Source organism: Sturnira hondurensis, unplaced genomic scaffold (assembly GCF_014824575.4).
Source record: "Sturnira hondurensis isolate 20B ecotype Veracruz unplaced genomic scaffold, ASM1482457v3 Scaffold0022542, whole genome shotgun sequence".
Lineage (NCBI taxonomy): Eukaryota > Metazoa > Chordata > Mammalia > Chiroptera > Phyllostomidae > Sturnira > Sturnira hondurensis.
The window spans coordinates 582,915-599,017 of record NW_028095173.1 but is presented as its reverse complement, the minus strand read 5'-3'; the positions used below and the strand labels follow the sequence as shown (position 1 = coordinate 599,017).

Here is a 16,103-nt window from a genome sequence, read left to right as displayed (position 1 = left end):
CTTAAATTAAAATGTATCCAGGGCCTACCTAAGTATTCTTTTATAATGTAGAGCCTGATTCAGTATGTCCTAAGAGAGACCTGAGATTTGCTTTTTTAACAAGCTCCCAGGGGACTTATGGCCAAGATGGAGGTGTATGTAGACACACTGTGCCTCCTCGCACAACCAAAAAAGGGACAACAATATTTAAACAAAAAAACAATCAGAGCTGACAGAAAATCGAACTGCATGGAAGTCCTACAATCAAAGAGTTAAAGAAGATGTATTCATCCAGACTGGTAGGAGGAGTGGAGTTGGTAAGCTGGGATGAAGAGGGCTTAAGGCAAGGTGGCGGCTGGCAGACCCAGCAAGGCAGCAGCTGGTGGACTGGGCAGTCCCACATTCAGGCACAGATAAACCAGGTAAAACAAAGGGGGAGCAGAAATCACAACCCAGGGTCCCAGCACAAGGAAATAAAGCCTCAAACCTGTGGGGGGTTGAAGAAGTGGGAGAAACTCTTTGCCTCACAGGAAAGTTTGTTGGAGAGAGCCACAGGGTCCTAGAATGTACACAAACCCATCCGCATGGGACTCAGCATAAGAAGGGCCCAATTTGCTTGTGAGGAGTGGGAACAGTGACTGAAATCCAGCAGAGGGCTGAACAAGCACCATTGTTCCCTCTTGGACCCCTTCCCCACACACAGCATCACAACCCAGCCATTTGGGTTACCCTGCCCTGGTGAACACCTGCGTCCCCGCCCCTTACTACATAACAGGTGCATCAAGTCCAAACAAAAATGGCCCAATGAAAGAACAGACCAAGGCTTCAGAAAAAATACAACTAAGCAACAAAGAGGTAGCCAACGTATCAGATGCATAGTTCAAAACAAGAGTAATTAGGATGCTCACAGAATTGGTTAAATTTGGTCACAAATTAAATATTTATTTATTTATTTTTAGAGGGGAAGGGAAGGAGAGGAAGAGAAACATCAATGTATGATTGCTTCTCGTGCATCCCCTGCTGGGAAATGGCTCCTGCTGGGAAATGGCCCCTGCTGGGAACTGGCCTGCAACCCAGGCATGTGCCCTGACTGGGAATCGAACTGTGATTGTCTAGTCACAAATTAGATGAAAAAATGAAGGCTATGCTAAGTGAAATAAGGGAAAATGTACAGGGAATCAATAATCATGGGAAGGAAACTGGTACTCAAATCAAGGGAGTAGACCAGAAGGAAGAAAGAAACATCCAATCAAAAAAGAATGAAGAAGTAAGAATTTTAAAAAATGAGGAGAGGCTTGGGAACCTTCAGGACATCTTTAAACATTCCAACATCTGAATTATAGGGGCACCAGAAGGGGAAGAGGAAGAGCAACAAGTGGAAAACTTATTTGAACAGATAATAAAGGAGAACTTCCCTAGTCTGGCAAAGAAAACAGACTTCCAGGAAGTCCAGGAAGCTCATAGAGTCCCAAAGAAGTTGGACCCAAGGAAGAACACACCAAGGCACATCATAATTACATTACCCAAGATTAAAATGAAAGAGAGAATCCTAGAATCAGCAAGAGAAAAGGAGGCAGTTACCTACAAAAGAGTTCCTATAAAACTGTCAGCTGATTTCTCAAAAGAGACCTTGCAGGCAAGAAGGAGTTGAAAAGAGGTATCCCAAGTCATGAAATCCAAAGACCTACATCCAAGATTGCTCTATCCAGCAAAGCTTTCATTTAGAATGGAAGGGCAGATAAAGTGCTTCTCGGATAAGGTCAAGTTCAAGGAGTTCATCATCACCAAGCCCTGATTATATGAAATGTTAAAGGGACTTACCTAAGAAAAAGAAGATAAAAAACATGTATAGTAAAATGACAGCAAACTCACAATTATTAACAACCACACCTAAAACAACAACGACAACAACAACAAATACTAAGCAAACAGCCAGAACAGGAACAGAATCACAGAAATGGAGATCACATGGAGGGTTATCAACAGTGGGGTGAGAGGGGGAGAGATGGGGAAAAGGTACACAGAGTAAGTAGCATAAATGATAGGTAGAAAATAGACAAGGGGAGGGTAAGAATATTATGGGAAATGTAGAAGCCAAAGAACTTATATGTATGACACATGGACATGAACTAAAAGGGGGGAATGTGGATGGGAGGTGTGTACAGGGTGAAGGGGAGTGAAGGGGAAAAATGGGACAACTGTAATAGCATAATCAATAAAATATATTTAAGAAAAAAAACAACAAGCTCCCAGGTAGTGCCAATGCTGAAGGTGTCTGGTTCACAATGACTAACCGGAGCCTAGATTGTAATTAGGAGCCATGGATATAAACAAACCTGGCTAAGAACCCTGAAACACCAATCCAAAAGAACCTATGCACCCCAGTTTTCATAGCAGCACAATTTACAATAGCTGAGTGTTGGAAGCAACCTAAGTGCCCGTCAGTAAATGAATGGATCAAAAAACTATGGTACATTTACACAATGGAATTCTATGCAGCAGAAAGAAAGAGGGAGCTCCTACCCTTTTTTACAGCGTGAATGGAACTGAGAGCATTACTTTAAGTGGAATAAGCCAGGCAGTGAAAGACAAATGCCATATAATCTCACCATTAACAGGAACCTAATCAACAAAACAAACAAGCAAGGAAAGTATAGCCAAAGACATTGAAATTGAGAACAGGCTGACAGTGATCAGGGGGGAGAGGGGAGGGGATAATGAGGGAAAAGGGTGAAGGGTTTACAGGAGCAAGTATAAAGGACATACGGACAATAACAAGAGGGGCTGGAAACAGGGGAGGGAGTTGGAGAGGGCTGGGGTGGTGGGGAGGGTAGAGGAAAAGGCAGAAAACTGTACTTGAAGAACAATAAAAAAGTATTTGATGATTACAAAAAATAAATAAATAAAAACAAAATATTGCAAAAAATACTTAAAAACAAAACAAAACAAAACACCTGGCTTCATGTGGTGAAAGACAAATACCATATGATCTCACCTATAAGTGGAACCTAATCAACAAAACAAACACTCAAGCAAAATATAACCAGAGGCATTGAAATTAAGAACAAACTGACACTGACCAGAGGGGAGGTGGGAGAAGATAATGGGGGTAAAAAGAAGGAAGGGTTTTCAGGAAAGGACACATGGACAAAGTGGGGTAGGATCGAGGGTGGGAGATGGGAATGGCTGGGGTGTGGGGATTGGTGGGGGGGAAATGGAGACAAATGTACTTTAACAATAATTTTTTAAAAACCTGGCTTCAAATCTATTTTCTACCCTCTGTGTATCCTTGGACAAGTAAACTAACTTCTCTGAGCTTCAGTTTCGACATCTTTAAAATAAATATAGTATGCTTTCCTGTTAAAGGTGATATCATATGGTATTTGTCTTTCACTGCCTGGCTTATTTCGCTCAGCATAATGCTTTCCAGCTCCATCCATGATGTTGCAAAGGGTAGGAGCTCCTTCTTCCTTTCTGCAGCATAGAATTCCATTGTGTAAATGTACCATAGTTTTTTGATCCAGTCATCGACCGATGGGCATTTAGGTTGCTTCCAACTCTTGGCTATTGTAAATTGTGCTGCTATGAACATCGGGGTGCATAGGTTCTTTTGGATTGGTGCTTCAGGGTTCTTAGGATATACTCCTAGCAGTGGAATTGCTGGGTCAAAAGGCACGTCCATTTTTAGTTTTCTTAGAAAATTCCATACTGCTTTCCATAGTGGTTGTACCAGTCTGCAATCCCACCAACAGTGGACTAGGGTCCCCTTTTCCCCACAACCTCTCCAGCACTTGTTTGTTTCTTTGTTTATGATAGCCATTCTGACTGGTGTTAAGTGGTATCTCATTGTGGTTTTAATTTGCATCTCTCTGGTAGCTAGAGATATTGAGCATCTTTTCATGTGTCTCTGGATCCTCTGTATGTAACCAAAATGTAACCAAAGACAGTGAAATACAGAACGTGCTGACAGGGTCCAGAGGGTAGAGGGGAGAGAAGCACAGAGTAAAAGGGGGTGGACTCACATGAATAAGTATGAAAGACACATGGACAATAACTAAGACGGGGGGCGGAGATGGGAGGGGGGTGGGGAGCACTGGGGGGGTGCAGGGCTGGGAATACAAGAAAGAAAACTGTACTTGAACAAAAGTTAAATAAATTATTAAAATAAAAAAATAAATAAAATAAATATAGTATGCCTTTTCTATTGACTTGTGTTAATGTTATGAGATTATGTCAATAAACTATGTCTATTAGGCACTATGTTTCTTGTAACGTGTCAATGATCTGACATATGCACCGTTGTGTGTATTTTAAACTAAATGTTGCTAAGTAGCAGGGCCTATGCCTGATTTAATGGTATGGAAAAGCACCTGGGAACACAGCACCCAGAAGGCAAATGAGAGTGTGGTGATAAGATGATCAATGGGGTAGAAATCAGGAGACTTGGATTTAGTCATTGCTAGTCTTTGGGAGGTTCAAATAAGATCATGTAAGATACTTTGAAAACTGTAAATTGCCTTATATACACCAGAGAAAGTCTAAGTGGCAGTGAAAGCTGATGGAAAAAACCTGAGCATGATATGTTGCCAGTGGGACAGTGGATTACCCTTGTATAAACCATATACTTTTCCTAGCATTTTTATGTTTGATCTCCAGGTAACACTGATCTCTACTGAATATTCACAGCAGACCAGAGCTCTCAGGGGATTAAGGCTGGTAAGACTCTTTTTACTGCAGACAAGAGGTTAAGTGCCAAGGGCAAGGAAAAATCATTATTGGTAGTTCAACCTCTTTAATTTACAGATGAGAAAATGAGGCTTGTCTGAAACATTGAGTGTGGCCCCTCCTCCTCTTCCTTCTCTCTTTCCTGTGCCTCAGTTTCCTTATCTGTGAAATGGGGTATTAATAGTACATAGCTCATAAAGTTGTCAGAAGGATTAAATGAGTCAATATTTGAAAAGCCCTTAAAGTGGTGTTTGGTATAAGCTAAGTGCTTTATGAATATTCATTAAATAAAAGAGAGTACTTGGCCCCAGAGGGAAACACAGTACTATCCCTCTGCCCACACTTACTTCCTTTATACTCTTAGGTATTGTGAGATGTAGGTAGTTCTTTTACAAGGCTACAGAAGAAAGGGAAAAAGACAGAAAATAAGTCACATGTCCAAAGTGACAGAGTGTCAAGGCTGGAACTTGAATTCAATTCTATGGGACTCCAAAGCCTTTATTTTTCTTTCCTCTGAACTCCACCGAGCATGAATCACAGTTCTTGGCCACCTGAAATGAGCAAGCCCTCTTCAGGAATAAGAGGTAAGCACCTACCTAGAGTGTCCCTTCTCAGGTAAATTTTGGGACTATTGGAAGGTGCATGGTTTGTGACTTTGCTTTCTTTTTTTGTATTTGTTTATATGTTTATATATTATTTTTAATATCCTGAAGCCAGTCACTCAAAAACTTATCCTAGAATTCCACAGTACAGATTTAGAGGACTGGTTCTGAAACAGAGATAATTTTAATTTCCAGGAGACATTTGGCAATGTCTGGAGACATTTTTGGTCATAACTGGGGATGAAATGCTATTGTGATGTAGTGGGATCTAGCCAAGGATGTTGCTTAACTATCTTGCAAAGCACAAAACAGCCCCTACAACAATGAATTTTCTAGCCCCAAATGTGCTGAGTTGAGAAAGCATGGTTTAGAGAACATCAAACGTGAGCACCATGAAACATGAGCATTAGGAGGGATCCTGAAGGTTGTCTAATTCAGTTTCCCAGCAGATGCATTAAGTCATGTCTACAGTAGGCCTGAAAAGCAGTTCCTCTGAGGAATGAAAACTAACATATTGCTTCTGAGTTCAGAAATGTACAAAATCAAGGGCTGGGACTCAGGAATCATTACATGATTCCAGTATCCCCATAGATTCATTCACATTCTGTTCTGAAACGCCTCTTCTGTGTGGCAAGTCCTGCTAGGTCCACCCAGCTTTTAACCTCCCTCTTTTTCTTCAGCTCACTGCTCCCAGGTCAACAGTTTAATCTATCCAGTTCTACTGTTATTCTCCTTTTCAAGTAAACTTTTAATTGAAGTGCAATGTGCTGGGTGTGGCAAAAGTAGATTTACCATTGTGAGTACACAAAACACAGAGTTTATTCTTGTATTACTATTCATTAATTATTATATTATTTATTTGTATCACAACTATGGACCCACTTTTGCCCACCCTGTATATGTTGTACAATATACAGCAGAAACTGTAAGTGCGATTGATGAACTTTCACAAAGTGAACATTTTGTGTAAACACAACCTGATTCAAGAACCAGGATGTTGCCAGCATCCCAGGAGCCCTCCTTAGCCTCCTAGGGAGCCCAGCTCTCTGCCCAAAGGCAACCTCTACCCTGTCTTGTAACACCAGAGATTCATTTTGCCTGTATGTGTGTATATATAATGATGTACAAGATTTATTTTCCTGTGCCTGGCTTTTGTTCAAAAGTATGATTGTGAGATTCAACCGTGTTGGATGTGGCAATAATTTATTCATTCTTATTGCCATATAATATATATCACAATTATTCATCCATTCTACCATTGTGTTACTTCCAGTTTAGACTATTATGAATAGCATAGTGGTGCTGTGAATATTCTTATACATATCTTCTGGTGGACTATGTATATATTTGTTATGTCTATAATTGTGGTGAAATTGCTGGGTCCTAGGGTTAATAAATAGTGCTAACAGTATATTGAAGTGGTGGTACCAATTTACGCTGCCATCAGTAATGTATGACAGTTCCAGTTGCTCCACATCCTTGCCAGTATCGGTAATGCTAATGTCTTTTTTTTACCTATAGATTGTTAAAGAACCTAGGAAACAGAAACAGAGGTTTAAGACTGAGAAGAAAAGAAATTATGTTTAAATGATTAAATAGAGTTGCCATGTTTAGGAAAAAGAAATACAGGATATTTAGTTAAATTTGAATAACTGTCTCATGCAAAATTTTAGACATACCTATACTTGAAAATTGTCCATTCTTTATTTGAAATTCAAATTTCACTGGAGGTTCTGTATTTTATCTGGAGGGCAGGGGGAATGACTTTTGTATGAGATACTGATGTGGGAGCACTTACCCACTGCTTCCACATTTACAGGAATGGGAAGTGGTGGGGAGAAGCCAAAACAATGCAGCTTCCTTAGCTTGCACAGGAAACTCTATCTCATTCCTCCAGAGGTCAAAGAACCCAAATGTCAGCAATAATTGATGTCTATCTAAATTACTGTATTTCCTCTGGGAACACAAGATTGTTTATTACTGGAAAAAGGAAGAAAAACTGAAATTTCTTGAGCAGTTTCTACTGTCAGTTTCCATTCTAAAAAATTCTGTTCTCAATCTTTTCTGCTGTGGTGAAATCCCATGCTCGAGAAAGTTAAGCAGCTCTCACCCAGGGTCAAAGCCAAGTGAGTGAAAGCTAAGGTCCACACTCTCTCATTCTACCAAGTCTGCTGTCGTTTTGGAAGGAGTTTTACAGACTAGCCCAGGTCCTCCATGGCTGTCTTGCTTTCAACCAGTTGGAGCTGTCCTGATGGAATCAGGCAAGACCCCTATCATTCACCTTGGCCTTTCCAATGCTCTTAATTCCCTCTATTTGTATCGCTTCTTTTCTCCTGTGTCCACCTTCCCTGGCATTCGGCTTTCTATCAAATAATCCCATGGGTTATAAGCAATCTGTTTCTGGAACAAGAAAATGAATAAAGTCATTGAGTAAGCTGTATAATATGCTGATGTGAGCAAAATTAACTTCATCTCTGTGTCCCAGATTTCATTTTAGTTTTTAAGTTTCACATTGTGTCCTTTGACCCACTTCACTGTCCATAGCAGGCATAGCAGAGCTTCCTAGTTCATTATGTGGGTTCCTTACACTGTAGCTGTAAATTTTTTGTTAGTAATAATGGCTGGGATGGCATGACAACTGAGATAAATATCATACTGGGAATAGTATTGATTATAAATAATCATCTATTACAATAACAGGAGGTTTGCTCCCTGTCCCTTTGTCTTGTCAATCATTAGTACCTGAGTTATACTATTAAAAAAGAAATGCAGCATAAGCCTCTAGAGGAGAAAAATCCGGGTAGACTTCTGCATTGTGTAGTTTCTGCTCTGAGCCCAAATTCCTGTGAGTGAATTATCCTATGATAATTCTTTTATATTCTATGGAGTTGCCTGCTCTGTTTGTCAGTCTTACAATACTTTCTCATTACAGTTGCATTACACCTTGTCCTTCTGTCAGAGAGTAGACCCTACTTTAAAAAAAATATTTGCCGTTTTTTTCTCCAGCACCCGAAATCCCACCACGGACCTGTTCTTGGTCTGAGTATGCATCTGGAGGCAGCTGTCCCCTGCCTTCTCTCCAGCACCTCTGGATGTCATTACAGAAATCTTCAGCCTCTGTATCATACTCAGTTCCTCCTGCCTAGCTATGGTGTAGACCAGAAAATGCCATCTCAACATATATCTCTTTGGCACAAGGGGAACTGTGATCTGGTTATTTTGAGAAACAGCAGACCTAGGAGGAACTCTGACCACAGAGATATTCACACATGAAAGAAATCTTCCTTCCTCAGGCTGTCTCTCTCTCTGTAGCTCCAGGAAGAGAAGGATGACTCTAAATCTCAAGAAACTCTTAGCAATGGAGAAGGTGCCAGACTAAAAACTGCATAACAAACCTTACTCTTGTGTCCTTGGTCACCTCCCCGGAATTGCCCCCACTTCTCTCTTTAGCCTGAAGATGGTACTGAAGCCTGTATTCTAAGCCACCTCTGAGAGTCAGTCATTTCCCTGGGTGTCTATATGAGATATGCATGTCATGAAACTTCTGTTTGTTTTTTCTCTGGTTAATCTTATGAGGAAATTTAAATATGATTAATGCGTAGTTGGAAGTATGGCATTTCCTAATTTGGGTGAAATTATTTCTATTAGAAAGTGTCACTTGAAACACATTTTACATCATGTTAAAAACTATACTCATGCCTGATAATGCTTAAATGAGAAGATCTCTTTGTAGTATTTGTGTTTTTGGTAGTGCAAGACTGAGAATCTGACACCAGGGAAGTCCAATAATGCTCCTTTCACCAAGAAAGTAAAGGGATCTTGGTTCACTAAAATGTTTAATTTGGGGTCAAGGTAGGGATAAACAACACATCATAAATTGGGTCCTTCCATCTCTCCATTGTCGTTCTGCTATCAATAATCTCTCTGGTGACCTAAGTCACTAAGCTTCTCTACTTTTATCTTATAGTGTGTTAAACTGGTGTTAGGCATATATCGTTTGAGGGGAAAACTACCTTCTCACACCCAAGCCCTCTAGGCTTGAACTAGGAACTTGCTTACATGACCCACTCTATTTTTCTAGTCCTTTGATTACCATTTTCCCCCCTCATTGGTCAGACAAGATTCTTCACTGCTCTTAAGACATTCCCTCTACACCGTTCCTGCTGTGAGTTCCTGCCTCCTGTTTCTCTCTTTACCTGCTAACATCTCATCTCAAATGCTACCTTCTCCAGGAAGCCATTTCTAATCCTCCAAATTGGATTTGCCTCTCGCCTTTCTCTTGCTAATCACTTTTATGATGTGGTGGGAAAACTACTGAGCTTGAGGTTAGGCTCTAAAAAACTACTTGGGCTCTAAACATAGCATTGATACTTGGCTACTTCGGTGCCTTTGCTCTAAATGACAATGATAGTATCTTACCTTCCTTCTTCCAGGGTTATTGAGAAAACTACAAGAAGCTATACCGGCATGCGCTGCTTAGCAATGAGGGTATGCTCTGAGAAATGCATCATTAGGCGATGTCACTGAACATCATCAAGTGCATTTACAAGGTCCTTGGGGGATAGTCTACTGCACACCTAGACTCTATAGCATGTATAGCTTATTGCTCCTAGGCTATAAGCCTGTAAAGCATGTAACTGTACAAAACAATGTGAGGTTAAATCAAATACAAGAGAAAAATGATGAAATTAAGAGATGTGGTGAACAGGAGATGTAATGAGGATGCTGGCATAACACAGCATACTGTATTACAGCAAACATTTGTGTTATAAATAGACAGGATACACTCTAAAATAATGATAAAAAGTGTAGCATAGTAAATAATATACAGGGTCCAGCAGAAGTAATGCCTGCTTGAGTGTGGTTGCTAAGATAATAATATGGGTGCAATAATTTATAGTTTTAATTTGAACATTTCACCTAAAATGTCATATGTTATGCTTGAGTGTGATATTGTTATGTTATAGAACTATATGCTTTAAAAACTTTTTGTAATATAAATGGGGTATTATTAGTGCTGGGCCCTGTATAAACCAATAACACAGTCATTTATCTTTGTTATCAGTCAAGTACTATGTCCTGTACACCATTGTATGTACTGTAGTTCTATACGACAGGCAGCACAGGTTTGTTTATATCAGTATCACCACGAACATGTGAGTAATGTGTTGTGCTACAGTTCTAAGCAACACACTAAGTGACAAAAAATTTTCAGCTCTGTTATAATCTTATGGTACCGCTGTCATATATGCAGTCCATTGTTGACTGAAATGTTATGTGGCACATGACTATACTAACTTCAGATACAAGATTTAGATATGCGTGTTCTAAGACGCTTTCTTTCTTTCTTTTTAGCTTCTTGGTTGTTTTTTTTCTGGTGGAAATGACTTGGCTTTTTATCTTTATGTCCCCAAAGAAGTGACCTGCACATAGCCTAAAAAATACTAAGCCCTTGAAGAGTTTTAGGACACGCTACCTTAAAATGTGGCACCTTGGCATGTTGAATATCTTAAGATGAGGGAGTCTGAGAAAAAAGCAGAGGCAGGAAAGTCACTCTGACCTCCCTCCCCTTACCCTTCTTCCCTGAAAGCAAGAAATAAACCTCTTCTGTGAAAGGAATTGTCCTTGAACCAAAAAGGAGGAAGGCATCCTTATCACAAGAGACAGGAAATTCAGGGATGTGAATAAGCAAATCATGTTATTTCTTTGCCATTTAGTACCCTCAGGACAAATGCCTTGTCTTGTAAATTCTTTACAGATTTCTTGTTTCTTTATCTAAGAGGTAGAAAAGCTTCTTGCCCCAGTCACTTCAGGTCTTTCACTGTCTTATGAAGGCTCCCATGCTCATGCAAAAATTCTGTAAAATTTGTAGCCTTTTCTCCTGTTAATCTGTCTTTGTCAGTTTAATTTTTAGACCCTGCCAGGGACCCTAAGAGTTGAAGAAAACTCTCCTTTTCTAGATGATAATATCAGCTTATTTAATAATTTATACTAGTGATTTTTAGTCAGGGTGATTTTCTTCCAGAGGACATCTGGTAATTTCTGGTGACATCTGGTGACATTTTGGTTGTCACAACTTGAAGTAGCAGGTGAGAGGAACTGGCACTGGCCTCTAGTAGGTAGACACCAAGAATGCCTCCTCCCTCTAACTCCTACCCGCTTATTCCTGCCAATAAGGAATTATTTGGCCCAATAGTGTCAAGACTGAGAAACATTGATTCATGCTGTCATCTTGTTAAGAGGATTTGAACAGTTTACAAATGCATGTATATAGTAACAGGATACGAAATGAAAAATGAAAAAAATAAACACAGGGAAAATAAAGCCTGGAACAAATTTAGTGCATGCCTTAACCTACAGTGTTAGACATCTAAGCTGCAAATTAGGCTCTGAACTTCCTGCCAGGCAAAGTGAAGATGGAGCACAAACATTTAGGAGATTGACCAAGTCCATAAAGTGAAAACAGATTGAGACCCAGAGAAATTTCTCCTTAAGGCCCTCAAAACAATGTGCAACATGGAATGGTCAAGGCCTTTAACAATTCCTCTACAATAAAGAGAACAGTGATTTTCCTGAACTCGTTTTTTTAATTGTAGAGTTGAAGCCCAAGGCTGGAGTACAATCACCCAAAGCAATCTATGGGGAGCTAAAATGATCCCAACTAAGTACGTCCCTCTCTGATAATCTGGGAGGATTCAAGATTAAAACTCAGATTATTTAGATTATTCAGAGAAACACATGGATGAATATTCTTGGACAATCCTTCATGAATAATATTTTCACCGGCGGAGGTTTGATACAAATTGGGTAGCAGAGAGGCAATATGAAAAGTTTTGGGCAAGAACCTGAGTTCAGATTCCCAACTAGGGCTGCTTCTTATACACAGGAACAGGTATGCAGAAGAAAAGACACATAAGGCAAATGCATTGTTATAAAAGTTCAAAGTTGCAACCAGGACAGCACAGCCCAACCGAAGGGCACTCTAGTAGCGTGGATGGGGAACTAATGAAAGGCTAGCCTAATTCAACGTGGAGGTGAGCTAGAGGCATACCTGAAGGAAGCCTTTGTTTTTTTCCTCAGAAACCAGTTCTAAAACTCTTAGCAGGTGGCCAGTGGGGAAATTTAGAAAAATAAATTGACCAACACAGGCAACCACAGATATTGAAATGACCCATTTAAAACACGCTGATAGTGTTTTGTTAAGCAGTATATTTTGTGCAGGCACCTAGGAATTAGGTGTGGCTGATCAAAGTCCCTTACTTCCATACCATAGAGTCTAGACAGCTTTTATATCAGCTGTTAACAAAACTCATTCATTGTGACAACAAGCACTCAGTGAAACACTGTGGAGTCTAATTTTAAGTAGTGTAACTTCCTGGTCAACAGAGATAAAAGAATTGCAATACGGCACCTTAGGTCATGAAATGAGTTCACCTTTCTCCATTTGGATTTGGATCCATTGGTCTGGTTGGAAGGGATTCATGGACTTGGAGTTAATATTTTTAATGCTTCCCTGGATTCCAAGGTGCAGTGAGGATTGAGAATCATTGTATTAAAGGAAGTCTGTCTAAAATGATGTTTTGAGTACTAACATCATTTTAGACAGACTTCCTTTAATACAACGGAGCTTAAGTTTGTTACATAAATCTAGTTTCCCCCACCACTTAAATTTTCACTCCAAACATGTATAATTTAAAAATTCTAGCTGAAATAACATGATCAATGAAGACAGTCTAAAAAAGTCATAAAAATATCAGAAGAAGAAACCTCTAGTGAGTCAACCATACAAACGAAAGCACCATCAACACTAGTGGTATATGTCCTTCCATTTAGACTAATAAAATAAATACTTTGTGTGCAAGGTCATGTTTTCATAAGGATACTGTCAAAGGTGGCAATAAAACCATTTCTCCTACAGTGCAGGGAAGGATGCTTCTCTTGCTGTTTGTTATAATTGGGGAGCAAGTATTTATTCAATATCTCTTTTAAAGAGAAGCGGTATCCAGTCATTGTGCTTCAGCTCACAATTACTATCTGATTTATTGAGACCCTTATCATGACTGTGAGCTGGTGTGAAGGGGCAGAAAGAGCCTTTCTAAGAAAGTTTAATTTGAGTTCTTCTTGCTCATCCTACCCTTTATATTTGTTTGCAGAATTAAAGGTTGAAATACTATTGGTTGAGTGAATGAGTCTTTTGGGTTACCTTACAAGTTTCAATTTATATGCTGCTATTCTGAAAACCCTCAATGAAAATCAGATTCCTCACTTAGGCAGATATTTATTCCTCAGACTTAAGTCTTGCCTTTATTCTGTTTCTCCCTTCATATCTTTCTTGGAACTTTTTGTCTCCAGTAGGAGCTCAGCAGAGAGGAACACCCAGGGGTATCACCAACTCTACCCATGCTTAGCATATCTGGTATCTGGTCATAATAACAATATAGCAGGCCTGTAGATGTCTCAGAGGTACTATCCTGGGTAAAAGAACCAGAAAACCAATGAAGTACAGCATTGTATTTTAAATTTTGCTTAACTTAAATTTGAGTAGGAATTACCAGTCCTTAGAGTCATATGGGTTGAAGAACACTTACCTGGTGATTTAATATAGTTAATGGCTGCACCCATTTTGGTACAAAACATCTCAAAAGGGCTTTATTTTATTTTAATTTTATGTAAGTAGTCAACTGTGTTAAATGATTTTAAAGTCTGTTTTATTGTGTGTAGGGAAAGAGTCCCTTCTAGTCCTGTCTCCAAACTGTACTGGTGATGGAAATAAAGAGGGTTAAGGCAGTGCCAGCCCTTAACCATAAAATCAATTATCATAATGTCCAGAATGTTGAATTTGGGTGGAGTCTGTAACTTGAGTAACTCCCGTTCAATATTTCATAAGAGATAGCAAAACCATTTGTGAGTGCTCTAGTTGATGTAAATGAAGCTCAAAACATCAACGGAAATACAATTATCTGGTCACCATAAAACACTTAAAGTGATGACAAATTTAATTTAGGAAAAAGGCAGCAGCCTATACAAACACTTGCTTATAAAATATTCCTTTTTCCCAAAAGTGTCCAGAGGAACTCTTCCAGAACAGGGTCTATATGGTAAGAGGGGCAGCCGGTAAATTCATACATATTTGTCTTCATTTTCTCTCCCCCAGGTAAAACTCAAGTGAGTTTCAATGCGTCTTAAGTGCTAATTTTTCAGTAAAACTTATGGACAACCATGGTGCCTGCTCAGGCCTCCAGGTTTCCTCTGCATTTTGTTAACATACTCAAGTGCTCTTAGAGTTGATTAACTCTCAGGAGGTAAACCAAGCACTGACTTAGGGCACTGATAAAACTGGTAGTAAATATTTTGAAAAAATATTAATCTCCCTCCCCAAATAAATGTAATCCTTGATGGAAATAATCATGGTGATATTGGACTTCTTTACACTTATTTATTTATTGAGGGTTATGGACCAGTAGCACCCACGTGTAGCAATCACATGTAATTAAGTCATCTGAAGATGTCTAGTTGGTACTGGTTATATACGTATTTACTTATATTTACAAATTTTAGAGGGAGGGGAAAGGAAGGAGAGAGAGAAGGAGAGCAACACTGATGAATGAGAGGAACATCCATCGGTTGCTTCTTGCATGTTCCTGCAACCAGGGACTGGGTTTTTAAGGTGAGCTGTTTTCAGGTCCCTGGTTTCTACCTGAGTCTGAGCTCTACAGGTGCTGGCCACTCATCTTTTTAACATAGTACGGTGCCTGGAACAGAGTAGATGCTCAATAGGTGTTAAAAAACAATGAATGAACAAATGTACATCATAGAAACTGTAAATCCCATACACACAATTTTGGAGTCTTTAAATTAGATATGCAGACATTAGAAGTGCCACCTCTCAACCCCACCTCCTTTTTAGATGCTATTTTAAACAAATGCATTTGCCTTAGGGACCTGGAAGTTAAAGGGAGGAAAAGAAGCTTCTTCCTACCTCCCAAACCCCCACCCCCCACCTCGCTTTCTTTAAACCATAAAAGTGAGAAAAATTAGTCATTCCCTCAACAGTGAAAATACTGACAGCTGCCTTGGTAATACTGCCAATAGCAACCCAGTTATAAATCAGGAAATACAACAAGTGGCCAGATCATGATGATTTCAAAAAAATTGTTTTTGTTATAGAAAAACAGAGACATTCAGAATTGACTTTTGATAATAAAACAATAATAAACCTCAAAATGATTGAAACAGGAATGGTGCTTTCTCCCCACTGGCAAAACCAATTCCAACAGAAAATCTTGAAACTCATTACAAAAAAAGAGAGTAACTTCCTAGAAGGACTTTTAGAATATTCTGTTTAAACATGCCAGTCATAATGGTGACACAAATGATTTCTTCTTTAATGATTAAGAACATGTTTTTCTTCTTAAAAATGTATATTCTAGTGGTGCATTTTAAAATAAAAAGTCAGATATTCACAGATTTAATAATCACTACTGCCAAATTAAATTTAACAGACAATCACATGTTGCAGATATGTGGGTTTTTAAAGATTACCCTAGATCAACCCCTACCATTGAATTCTGCCTTGGCTTATGTTAGTTACATGGTAAGATTTTATTGGCTCTATAACTGATTATTTTTAAAATAAATTTCTTTTGAAAGAGGATAGGAGAGAAAGACAAAAGATTTGCAAAATGGAAAAGGCATTCTGTATTGCAAAAATACTTACCACCCAGAGGTTAACTGCAGAGGGCAGTAGCCAGGTCAACCTCTGGAAGGCTCAGGAACACTGAACTAGCTGCTCTGTTG

The 16,103-nt window shown here is 39.2% G+C and overlaps 1 protein-coding gene across 1 annotated transcript in view; it reads right to left on the bottom strand.

Moving 5' to 3' along the window:
* PLAC8 (placenta associated 8) overlaps positions 1–16,103 on the bottom strand; it is a 32,867-nt gene extending 16,764 nt beyond the window's left edge. The window contains exon 1 of the mRNA XM_037035641.1: positions 16,024–16,103. The gene's annotated coding sequence lies outside the window, so the exon portion shown is untranslated. The remainder of the gene's footprint in view (positions 1–16,023) is intronic.